Raw genomic sequence first — 13,846 nt, forward strand, 5'->3', positions numbered from 1 at the left:
TACAGTATGGTATGGAACGGAATGTATAGAATGGTACGGTATGGTATGATATGGTATGGTATGGTACGGTATGGTATGGTACGGTGTGGTATGGTATCGTATAGTATGGTATGGTACGTAATGGTGTGTGTGTATGGTAATATATGAAATGGTATGTATGGTACGGTACGGTACAGTATGCTATGATATGGTATGGTATGTGATGTTACGGTATGGTATGGCACGGTATGGTATGGTGTGTATGGAATGGTACGGTTGGGTGCATATGGTATGGTATGGTATGAAATGGAATAGAATGGTATGTATGGTATGGAATGGTATGGCACGGCATGTACGGTATGGTATAGTCTGGTACAGTTTGGTACGCTATGGTATGGTATGTATGGTATGGTACGGTATGGTATGGAATGGAATGGTATGTATGGTATGGTTTGGTGTGGTATGGTATGATACAGTATGGTATGGAATGGCATGTAAGGTATGGTACGGTATGGTATTGTACAGAATGTATGGTATGGTACGGTATGGTGTGGTACAGTATGGCACGGTATGGTATTGATTGGTATGGTACGGTATGGTATGCTATGGTATATTATGGTATGGAATGGTAGTATGGTATGGCACGGAATGGTATGGTATCGAATGGTATGTATGCTATGTTATGGTACGTATGGTATGGTACGGTATGACATGGTATGGAGTGGTATGTATGGTATGGTACGGTATGGAATGGTATGGTACAGTCTGTACAGTATGGTATGGTCTGGTATGGTCTGGTACACTATTGTATGGTATGGTATGGAATGGAATGTGTGGTATGGTCGGTATGGTATCGTATGGTACGGCATGGTATGATACTGTATGGTATGGTACGCTATGTATGGTATGGGACGGTATAGTATAGTACAGTATGGTACGGTATAGTATGGTAAGGTATGGAACGATATGGTATGGTAAGGTATGGAATGGTATGTATAGTATGGTACAGTATGGTATTGAATTGTATATATGGTATGGTAAGGTATGGAATGGTATGTATAGTATGGTACAGTATGGTATTGAATTGTATATATGGTATGGTATGGTATGCTATGGTATGGTATGGTACAGTATGGTACAGTGCGGTATGGTACAGTATGGTATGCTATGGTATGATATGTATGGTATGATACGGTATGGTATGGTACCATATGGAATGGTATGTATGGTATGGTATGGCACGGTATGTTACGGAATGGTATGGTAGAGTATGTATGGTATTGTATGGTACGGATCTATATGGTGCGGTATTGTAAGGAATGGTTCGGTATGGTATCGTACGGTATGGTATGTTATGGAATCGAATGTATGGTATAATACAGTATGATGTGCAATGGTATGGTATGGAATGGTATGTATGGAATGGTACAAAATGGTATGGTATGGTACAGTATGGTATGGTATGGTATCACACAGTATGGTATAGTATGTAATGGTATGTGTGGTATGGTACGGTATGATATGGTGTGTATGGTGTGGTGTGGTACGGTATGCTATGATATTATATGGTATGGTATGGGTTGGTACGGTATGGTATGGCACGGTATGGTATAGTATGTATGGTATGGTACGGTATGGTACGGTATGGTATGGTATGGAATGGTATGATTGTATTATACGGCATGGTATGGTACGGTATGGACGGTATGGTATTGTATGTATAGTATGATACGGTACGGTATGGAATAGTATGTATGGTATGGTATGGTATCGTACGGTATGGTATGGTTTGGAATGGAATGTATTGTATGGTACGGTATGGTATGGAATGGTATGTATGGTATGGTACAGTATGGTATGGTATAGAATGATATGTATAGTACGGTACAGTATGGCATGGAATTGTATGTATGGTATGGTATGGTAGGGTATTGCACGCTATGGGACGGTACGATAAGGTACGGTATGGTACGGTATGGTATGTTATGGTACGGTAAGGTATGGTACGGTATGGTACGTTATTGTATGGTATGGTATGGTACGGTATGGTATGGAATAGTGTGTATGGTATGGTATGGAATGGCATGGAATGGTACAGTATGGTATGGTATGTATTGCATGTTATGGTATGGTATGGAATGATATATATGGTATGGTACGATGTGGTATAGTATGGTACGGTAGTGTATGGTATGGTATGGCGTGGTATGTATGGTATGGTACGGTATTGAATGGAATATATGGTATGGTACGGTATGGTAAGGTATGGTACGGTATGGTAAGGCATGGTACAGCATGGTACGGAATAGTATGTATGGTCTGGTACGGTATGGTATGGAGTGGAATGTATGGTATGTTATGGTATGGTATGGTACCATATGGAATGGAATAGTATGTATGGTATGGTATGGAATGATATGTATGGTATGGTGTGGTATGGTATGGTACAGTATGGTATTGAATGGAATGTATGGAATGGTACGGTGTGGTATGACACGGTATGGTATGGTACGGTATGGTATGGTATGGTGTGGTATGGTAGCGTATAGTATGGTATGGTATGTAATGATATGTGTGTATGGTAATGTATGAAATGGTATGTATGGTACGGTACGGTATAGTATGCTATGATATGGTATGGTATGGGATGTTACGGTATGGTATGGTATGTATGGTATGGTACGGTATGGAATAGTTTGGTATGGTATGGAATGGTACGTACAGTATGGTACAGCATGGCATGGTGCAGTTTGGTATGGAATAGTATGTATGGTAATATATGGTATCATATGGTATGGTATGGTTTGAAATGTTATGTATTGTATGGTACAGTATGAAATGGTATGTATGGTATGGTATGGTATAGTATGCTATGATATGGTATGGTGTGGCATGGTATGGTATGGCATGTTAAGTATGGTATGGTATGGAATGAAATGTATGGTATGGTACGGTATGATATGGTATGGAATGAGATGTATAGTTTAATACGGTATGGTATGATAGGGTATGGTATAGAATGGTATATATGGTATGGTACGATATGGTACGGTATGGTATGGCATGGTATGGTACAGAATGGCATGTATGTTATGGTACGGTATGGTATGGTATGTATGGTACGGTATGGTATGGAATGGAATGTATGGTATGGTACAGTATGGTATGGTATGGAGTGGTATGTTTGGTATGGTACGGTATGGTATGGTACGGTATGGAATTAAATGGTATGTATGGTATGTTTTGGAATGATATGCATGGTATGTTGTGGTATGATATGGTATGGAATGGTATGTATGGTATGGTATGGTATGGTATGGAATGGTACGGAACTATATGGTGCGATATTGTAAGGAATGGTATGGTATGGTATCGTACGGTATGGTATGTTATGGTATAATACAGTACGATGTGCTATGGCATGGTATGGAATGGTATGTATGGTATGGTACAAAATGGTATGGTACGGTACAGTATGGTATGATAAGGTATCATACAGTATACTATAGTATATGATTGTATGTGTGGTATGGTAGGGTATGCTATGATATTATATGGTATGGTATGGGTTGGTACGGTATGGTATGGCACGGTATGGTATAGTATGTATGGTATGGTACGGTATGGTACGGTATGGTATGGTATGGAATGGTATGTATTGTATGATACGGCATGGTATGGTACGGTATGGAAGGTATGGTATTGTATGTATAGTATGGTACGGTACGGTATGGAATAGTATGTATGGTATGGTATGGTATCGTACGGTATGGTATGTTTTGGAATAGAATGTATTGTATGGTATGGAATGGTATGTATGGTATGGTACAGTATGGTATGGTATAAAATGATATGTATATTATGGTACAGTATGGTATGGAATTGTATGTAAGGTATGGTACGGTATGGTATGGTACGGTATTGCACGCTATGGTACGGTACGATATGATACGGTATGGTACGGTATGGTATGGTATGGTATGGTACGGTATGGTACGGTATTGTATGGTATGGTATGGTACGGTATGGTATAGTATGTATGGCATGGTATGGAATGGTTTGAAATGATATAGTATTGAATGGTATGTATGACATGTTATGGTATGGTATGGTATGGAATGGTATATGGTATGGTACGATGTGGTATAGTATGGTACGGTATGGCATGGTACGAAATGGTATGGTATGGAATGGCATGCATAGTATGGTACAGTATGGTATTGTATGGTATGGAATGGTATGTATGGTATGGTAAGGTATGGTACGGTATGGTAAGGCATGGTACGGCATGGTACGGAATGGTATGTATGGTATGGTACGGTATGGCATGGTACGGTACAGTATGGTATGGTATGGTATCAACAGTATGGTATAGTATGTGATTGTATGTGTGGTATGGTATGGTATGATATGGTGTGTATGGTATGGTATGATACGGTATGCTATGATATTATATGGTATGGTATGGGTTGGTACGGTATGGTATGGCACGGTATGGTATAGTATGTATGGTATGGTACGGTATGGTACGGTATGGTATGGAATGGTATGTATTGTATGATACGGCATGGTATGGTACGGTATGGACATTATGGTATTGTATGTATAGTATGGTACGGTACGGTATGGAATAGTATGTATGGTATGGTATGGTATCGTACGGTATGGTATGTTTTGGAATAGAATGTATTCTATGGTATGGTATGGTATGGAATGGTATGTATGATATGGTACAGTATGGTAGGGTATAAAATGATATGTATAGTGTGGTACAGTATGGTATGGAATTGTATGTATCGTATGGTATGGTATGGTATGGTACGGTATTGCACGCTATGGTACGGTATGATATGATACGGTATGGTACGGTATGGTATGTTATGGTATGGTACGGTATGGTACGGTATGGTACGGTATTGTATGGTATGGTATGGTACGGTACGGTATAGTATGTATGGCATGGTATGGAATGGTATGAAATGGTACAGTATTGTACGGTATGTATGGTATGTTATGGTATGGTATGGAATGGTATATGGTATGGTACGATGTGGTATAGTATGGTACGGTATGGCATGGTACGGTATGGTATGGTATGGAATGGCATGCATGGTATCTTACAGTATGGTATTGTATGGTATGGAATGGTATGTATGGTATGGTAAGGTATGGTACGGTATAGTAAGGCATGGTACGGCATGGTACTGAATGGTATGTATGGTATGGTACGGTATGGCATGGAACGGTACAGTATGGTATAGTATATGATTGTATGTGTGGTATGGTATGGTATGTAATGGTGTGTATGGTATGGTATGGTACGGTATGCTATGATATTATATGGTATGGGTTGGTACGGTATGGTTTGGCACGGTATGGTATAGTATGTATGGTATGGTACGGTATGGTACGGTATGGTATGGTATGGAATGGTATGTATTGTATGATGCGGCATATTATGGTACGGTATGGACGGTATGGTATTGTATGTATAGTATGGTACGGTACGGTATGGAATAGTATGTATGGTATGGTATGGTATCGTACGGTATGGTATTTTTTGTAAAGGAATGTATTGTATGGTACGGTATGGTATGGAATGGTATGTATGGTTTGGTACAGTATGGTATGGTATAGAATGATATGTATAGTATGGTGCAGTATGGTATGGTACGGTATAGAATGGTACGGTATTGCACGCTATGGTACGGTACGATATGATACGGTATGGTACGGTATGGTATGTTATGGTATGGTACGGTAAAGTATGGTAGGGTATGGTACGGTATTGTATGGTATGGTATGGTACGGTATCGTATGGAATAGTATATATGGTATAGTATGGAATGGTATGTATGGCATGTTATGGTATAGTATGGTATGGAATGGTATATATGGTATGGTACGATGTGGTATATGGTATAGAATGGTACGGTAGTGTAGGGTATGGTATGGCACGGTACGGTATGGTTCGGTATGGTATGGTATGGAATCGCATGTATGGTATGTTACAGTATGGTATTGTATGGTATGGAGTGGTATGTATGGTATGGTACGATATGGAATGGAATGTATGGTATGGTATGGTAAGGTATGGTACGGTATGGTAAGGCATGGGACGGCATGGTACGGAATGGTATGTACGGTATGGAGTGAAATGTATGGTATGCTATGGTATGGTATTGTACCATATGGAATGGAATAGTATGTATGGTATGGTATAGAATGATATGTATGGTATGGTGTGGTATGATATGGTACAGTATGGTATGGAATGAAATATATGGAATTGTACGGTATGGTATGATACGGTTTGGTATGGTACGGTATGTTATGGATGGCATGGTATGGTACGGTGTGGTATGGTATCGTATGGTATGGTATGGTATGTAATGATGTGTTTGTTTGGTAATATATGAAATGGTATGTATGGTACGGTACGGTACAGTATGCTATGATATGGTATGGTAGGGGATGTTACGGTATGGTATGGTATGTATGGTATGGTGCGGTATGGAATAGTATGGTATGGAATGGTACGTACAGTATGGTACAGCATGGTATGGTACGGTTTGGTATGGAATAGTATGTATGGTAATGTATGGTACCATACGGTATGGTATTGTTTGAAATGGTATGTATTGTATGGTACAGTATGAAATGGTGTGTATGGTATGGTATGGTACAGTATGCTATGATATGGTATGGTGTGGGATGGTATGGTATGGCATGTTAAGTATGGTATGGTATGGAATGGTATGTATAGCATGGTACGGTATGGTATGGTATGGAATGAGATGTATACTTTAATACGGTATGGTATGAAAAGGTATGGTATAGAATGGTATATATGGTATGGTACGATACGGTACGGTATGGTATGGTACGGTATGGTATGGTACGGAATGGCATGTATGTTATGATACGGTATGGTATGGTATGGAGTGGTATGTACGGTATGGTATGGTCTGGTACGGTCTAGTACGCTATGGTATGGTATGTATGGTACGGTATGGTATGGAATGGCATGTATGGTATGGTACGGTATGGTATGGTATGGAGTGGTATGTATGGAATGGTAGGGTATGATATGCTATGATATGATATGGAATGGTATGTGTGGTATGGTACGGTATGGTATGGTACGGTATGGTATGGTATCATACAGTATGGTATGGTATGTAATGGTATGTGTGGTATGGTACGGTATGTTATGGTATGTATAGTATGATATGGTACGGTATGCTATGATATTATATGGTATGGTATGGGATGGTACGGTATGGTATGGCATGGTATGGTATAGTATGTATGGTATGGTACGGTATGGTATAGTTGAGTAAAACACGTTTTTGGGCAAGTTGGTAACATTCTTGATTCATATTGCAGCGAAGAAGCACACACACACAGGGAAGGAACACGCAAAAAACACGGACGAACGCTGGTATTGATTGGTATGTATTGTATGATACAGGCATGGTATGGTACGGTATGGAACGGTATGGTATTGCATGTAGAGTATGGTTCGGTACGGTATGGAATAGTATGTATGGTATGGTATCGTACGGTATGGTTAGGAATGGAATGTATTGTATGGTATGGTATGGTACGGTATGGTATGGAATAGTGTGTATGGTATGGTATGGAATGGCATGGAATGGTACAGTATGGTATGGTATGTATTGCATGTTATGGTATGGTATGGAATGATATATATGGTATGGTACGATGTGGTATAGTATGGTACGGTAGTGTATGGTATGGTATGGCGTGGTATGTATGGTATGGTACGGTATTGAATGGAATATATGGTATGGTACGGTATGGTAAGGTATGGTACGGTATGGTAAGGCATGGTACAGCATGGTACGGAATAGTATGTATGGTCTGGTACGGTATGGTATGGAGTGGAATGTATGGTATGTTATGGTATGGTATGGTACCATATGGAATGGAATAGTATGTATGGTATGGTATGGAATGATATGTATGGTATGGTGTGGTATGGTATGGTACAGTATGGTATTGAATGGAATGTATGGAATGGTACGGTGTGGTATGACACGGTATGGTATGGTACGGTATGGTATGGTATGGTGTGGTATGGTAGCGTATAGTATGGTATGGTATGTAATGATATGTGTGTATGGTAATGTGTGAAATGGTATGTATGGTACGGTACGGTATAGTATGCTATGATATGGTATGGTATGGGATGTTACGGTATGGTATGGTATGTATGGTATGGTACGGTATGGAATAGTTTGGTATGGTATGGAATGGTACGTACAGTATGGTACAGCATGGCATGGTGCAGTTTGGTATGGAATAGTATGTATGGTAATATATGGTATCATATGGTATGGTATGGTTTGAAATGTTATGTATTGTATGGTACAGTATGAAATGGTATGTATGGTATGGTATGGTATAGTATGCTATGATATGGTATGGTGTGGCATGGTATGGTATGGCATGTTAAGTATGGTATGGTATGGAATGAAATGTATGGTATGGTACGGTATGATATGGTATGGAATGAGATGTATAGTTTAATACGGTATGGTATGATAGGGTATGGTATAGAATGGTATATATGGTATGGTACGATATGGTACGGTATGGTATGGCATGGTATGGTACAGAATGGCATGTATGTTATGGTACGGTATGGTATGGTATGTATGGTACGGTATGGTATGGAATGGAATGTATGGTATGGTACAGTATGGTATGGTATGGAGTGGTATGTTTGGTATGGTACGGTATGGTATGGTACGGTATGGAATTAAATGGTATGTATGGTATGTTTTGGAATGATATGCATGGTATGTTGTGGTATGATATGGTATGGAATGGTATGTATGGTATGGTATGGTATGGTATGGAATGGTACGGAACTATATGGTGCGATATTGTAAGGAATGGTATGGTATGGTATCGTACGGTATGGTATGTTATGGTATAATACAGTACGATGTGCTATGGCATGGTATGGAATGGTATGTATGGTATGGTACAAAATGGTATGGTACGGTACAGTATGGTATGATAAGGTATCATACAGTATACTATAGTATATGATTGTATGTGTGGTATGGTACGGTATGCTATGATATTATATGGTATGGTATGGGTTGGTACGGTATGGTATGGCACGGTATGGTATAGTATGTATGGTATGGTACGGTATGGTACGGTATGGTATGGTATGGAATGGTATGTATTGTATGATACGGCATGGTATGGTACGGTATGGAAGGTATGGTATTGTATGTATAGTATGGTACGGTACGGTATGGAATAGTATGTATGGTATGGTATGGTATCGTACGGTATGGTATGTTTTGGAATAGAATGTATTGTATGGTATGGAATGGTATGTATGGTATGGTACAGTATGGTATGGTATAAAATGATATGTATATTATGGTACAGTATGGTATGGAATTGTATGTAAGGTATGGTACGGTATGGTATGGTACGGTATTGCACGCTATGGTACGGTACGATATGATACGGTATGGTACGGTATGGTATGGTATGGTATGGTACGGTATGGTACGGTATTGTATGGTATGGTATGGTACGGTATGGTATAGTATGTATGGCATGGTATGGAATGGTTTGAAATGATATAGTATTGAATGGTATGTATGACATGTTATGGTATGGTATGGTATGGAATGGTATATGGTATGGTACGATGTGGTATAGTATGGTACGGTATGGCATGGTACGAAATGGTATGGTATGGAATGGCATGCATAGTATGGTACAGTATGGTATTGTATGGTATGGAATGGTATGTATGGTATGGTAAGGTATGGTACGGTATGGTAAGGCATGGTACGGCATGGTACGGAATGGTATGTATGGTATGGTACGGTATGGCATGGTACGGTACAGTATGGTATGGTATGGTATCAACAGTATGGTATAGTATGTGATTGTATGTGTGGTATGGTATGGTATGATATGGTGTGTATGGTATGGTATGATACGGTATGCTATGATATTATATGGTATGGTATGGGTTGGTACGGTATGGTATGGCACGGTATGGTATAGTATGTATGGTATGGTACGGTATGGTACGGTATGGTATGGAATGGTATGTATTGTATGATACGGCATGGTATGGTACGGTATGGACATTATGGTATTGTATGTATAGTATGGTACGGTACGGTATGGAATAGTATGTATGGTATGGTATGGTATCGTACGGTATGGTATGTTTTGGAATAGAATGTATTCTATGGTATGGTATGGTATGGAATGGTATGTATGATATGGTACAGTATGGTAGGGTATAAAATGATATGTATAGTGTGGTACAGTATGGTATGGAATTGTATGTATCGTATGGTATGGTATGGTATGGTACGGTATTGCACGCTATGGTACGGTATGATATGATACGGTATGGTACGGTATGGTATGTTATGGTATGGTACGGTATGGTACGGTATGGTACGGTATTGTATGGTATGGTATGGTACGGTACGGTATAGTATGTATGGCATGGTATGGAATGGTATGAAATGGTACAGTATTGTACGGTATGTATGGTATGTTATGGTATGGTATGGAATGGTATATGGTATGGTACGATGTGGTATAGTATGGTACGGTATGGCATGGTACGGTATGGTATGGTATGGAATGGCATGCATGGTATCTTACAGTATGGTATTGTATGGTATGGAATGGTATGTATGGTATGGTAAGGTATGGTACGGTATAGTAAGGCATGGTACGGCATGGTACTGAATGGTATGTATGGTATGGTACGGTATGGCATGGAACGGTACAGTATGGTATGGTATCATACAGTATGGTATAGTATATGATTGTATGTGTGGTATGGTATGGTATGTAATGGTGTGTATGGTATGGTATGGTACGGTATGCTATGATATTATATGGTATGGGTTGGTACGGTATGGTTTGGCACGGTATGGTATAGTATGTATGGTATGGTACGGTATGGTACGGTATGGTATGGTATGGAATGGTATGTATTGTATGATGCGGCATATTATGGTACGGTATGGACGGTATGGTATTGTATGTATAGTATGGTACGGTACGGTATGGAATAGTATGTATGGTATGGTATGGTATCGTACGGTATGGTATTTTTTGTAAAGGAATGTATTGTATGGTACGGTATGGTATGGAATGGTATGTATGGTTTGGTACAGTATGGTATGGTATAGAATGATATGTATAGTATGGTGCAGTATGGTATGGTACGGTATAGAATGGTACGGTATTGCACGCTATGGTACGGTACGATATGATACGGTATGGTACGGTATGGTATGTTATGGTATGGTACGGTAAAGTATGGTAGGGTATGGTACGGTATTGTATGGTATGGTATGGTACGGTATCGTATGGAATAGTATATATGGTATAGTATGGAATGGTATGTATGGCATGTTATGGTATAGTATGGTATGGAATGGTATATATGGTATGGTACGATGTGGTATATGGTATAGAATGGTACGGTAGTGTAGGGTATGGTATGGCACGGTACGGTATGGTTCGGTATGGTATGGTATGGAATCGCATGTATGGTATGTTACAGTATGGTATTGTATGGTATGGAGTGGTATGTATGGTATGGTACGATATGGAATGGAATGTATGGTATGGTATGGTAAGGTATGGTACGGTATGGTAAGGCATGGGACGGCATGGTACGGAATGGTATGTACGGTATGGAGTGAAATGTATGGTATGCTATGGTATGGTATGGTACCATATGGAATGGAATAGTATGTATGGTATGGTATGGAATGATATGTATGGTATGGTGTGGTATGATATGGTACAGTATGGTATGGAATGAAATATATGGAATTGTACGGTATGGTATGATACGGTTTGGTATGGTACGGTATGTTATGGATGGCATGGTATGGTACGGTGTGGTATGGTATCGTATGGTATGGTATGGTATGTAATGATGTGTTTGTTTGGTAATATATGAAATGGTATGTATGGTACGGTACGGTACAGTATGCTATGATATGGTATGGTAGGGGATGTTACGGTATGGTATGGTATGTATGGTATGGTGCGGTATGGAATAGTATGGTATGGAATGGTACGTACAGTATGGTACAGCATGGTATGGTACGGTTTGGTATGGAATAGTATGTATGGTAATGTATGGTATCATACGGTATGGTATTGTTTGAAATGGTATGTATTGTATGGTACAGTATGAAATGGTGTGTATGGTATGGTATGGTACAGTATGCTATGATATGGTATGGTGTGGGATGGTATGGTATGGCATGTTAAGTATGGTATGGTATGGAATGGTATGTATAGCATGGTACGGTATGGTATGGTATGGAATGAGATGTATACTTTAATACGGTATGGTATGAAAAGGTATGGTATAGAATGGTATATATGGTATGGTACGATACGGTACGGTATGGTATGGTACGGTATGGTATGGTACGGAATGGCATGTATGTTATGATACGGTATGGTATGGTATGGAGTGGTATGTACGGTATGGTATGGTCTGGTACGGTCTAGTACGCTATGGTATGGTATGTATGGTACGGTATGGTATGGAATGGCATGTATGGTATGGTACGGTATGGTATGGTATGGAGTGGTATGTATGGAATTGTAGGGTATGATATGCTATGATATGATATGGAATGGTATGTGTGGTATGGTACGGTATGGTATGGTACGGTATGGTATGGTATTATACAGTATGGTATGGTATGTAATGGTATGTGTGGTATGGTACGGTATGTTATGGTATGTATAGTATGATATGGTACGGTATGCTATGATATTATATGGTATGGTATGGGATGGTACGGTATGGTATGGCATGGTATGGTATAGTATGTATGGTATGGTACGGTATGGTATAGTATTGATTGGTATGTATTGTATGATACAGGCATGGTATGGTACGGTATGGAACGGTATGGTATTGCATGTATAGAATGGTTCGGTACGGTATGGAATAGTATGTATGGTATGGTATCGTACGGTATGGTTAGGAATGGAATGTATTGTATGGTACGGTATGGTATGAACTAGTATGTATTGTATGGTACAGTAAGGTATGGTATGGTATGGAATGATATGTATAGTATGGTACAGTACGGTATGGAATTGTATGTATGGTATGGTACGGTATGGTATGGTACGGTATGGCACAGTATGGTACGGTATGATATGGTACGGTGTGGTACGGAATGGTATGGTATGGTATGGTAAGGTATGGTACGGTATTGTATGGTATGGTATGGTACGGTATGGTATGGAATGGTATATATAGTACGGTACGATGTGGTATAGTATGGTACGGTATTGTATGGTATGGTATGGCACGGTACGGTATGATTCGGTATGGTACGGTATGGCAATGTACGGTATGGTATGGAATGGCATGTATGGTATGGTATGGAAAGGCGTGTATGGTATGGTACAGTATGGTATTGTATGGTATGAAGTGGTATGTAGGGTATGGTATGGTATGGAATGGAATGGAATGTATGGTATGGTACGGAATGGAATGAAATGTATGGTATGGTACGGTATGGTATGGTATGGTAAGGCATGGTACGGTATGGTATGGAATGGTATGTATGGTATGGTACGGTATGGTATGGAGTGGTATGTATGGTATGCTATGGTATGGTATGGTACCATATGGAATGGAATAGTATGTATGATATGGTATGGAATATGTATGGTATGGTGTGGAATGGTACGGTACATACAGTATGGTATGGAACGGAATGTATAGAATGGTACGGTATGGTATGATATGGTATGGTATGGTACGGTATGGTATGGTACGGTGTGG

This window comes from Amblyomma americanum, chromosome 1, assembly GCF_052857255.1.
Source record: "Amblyomma americanum isolate KBUSLIRL-KWMA chromosome 1, ASM5285725v1, whole genome shotgun sequence".
Lineage (NCBI taxonomy): Eukaryota > Metazoa > Arthropoda > Arachnida > Ixodida > Ixodidae > Amblyomma > Amblyomma americanum.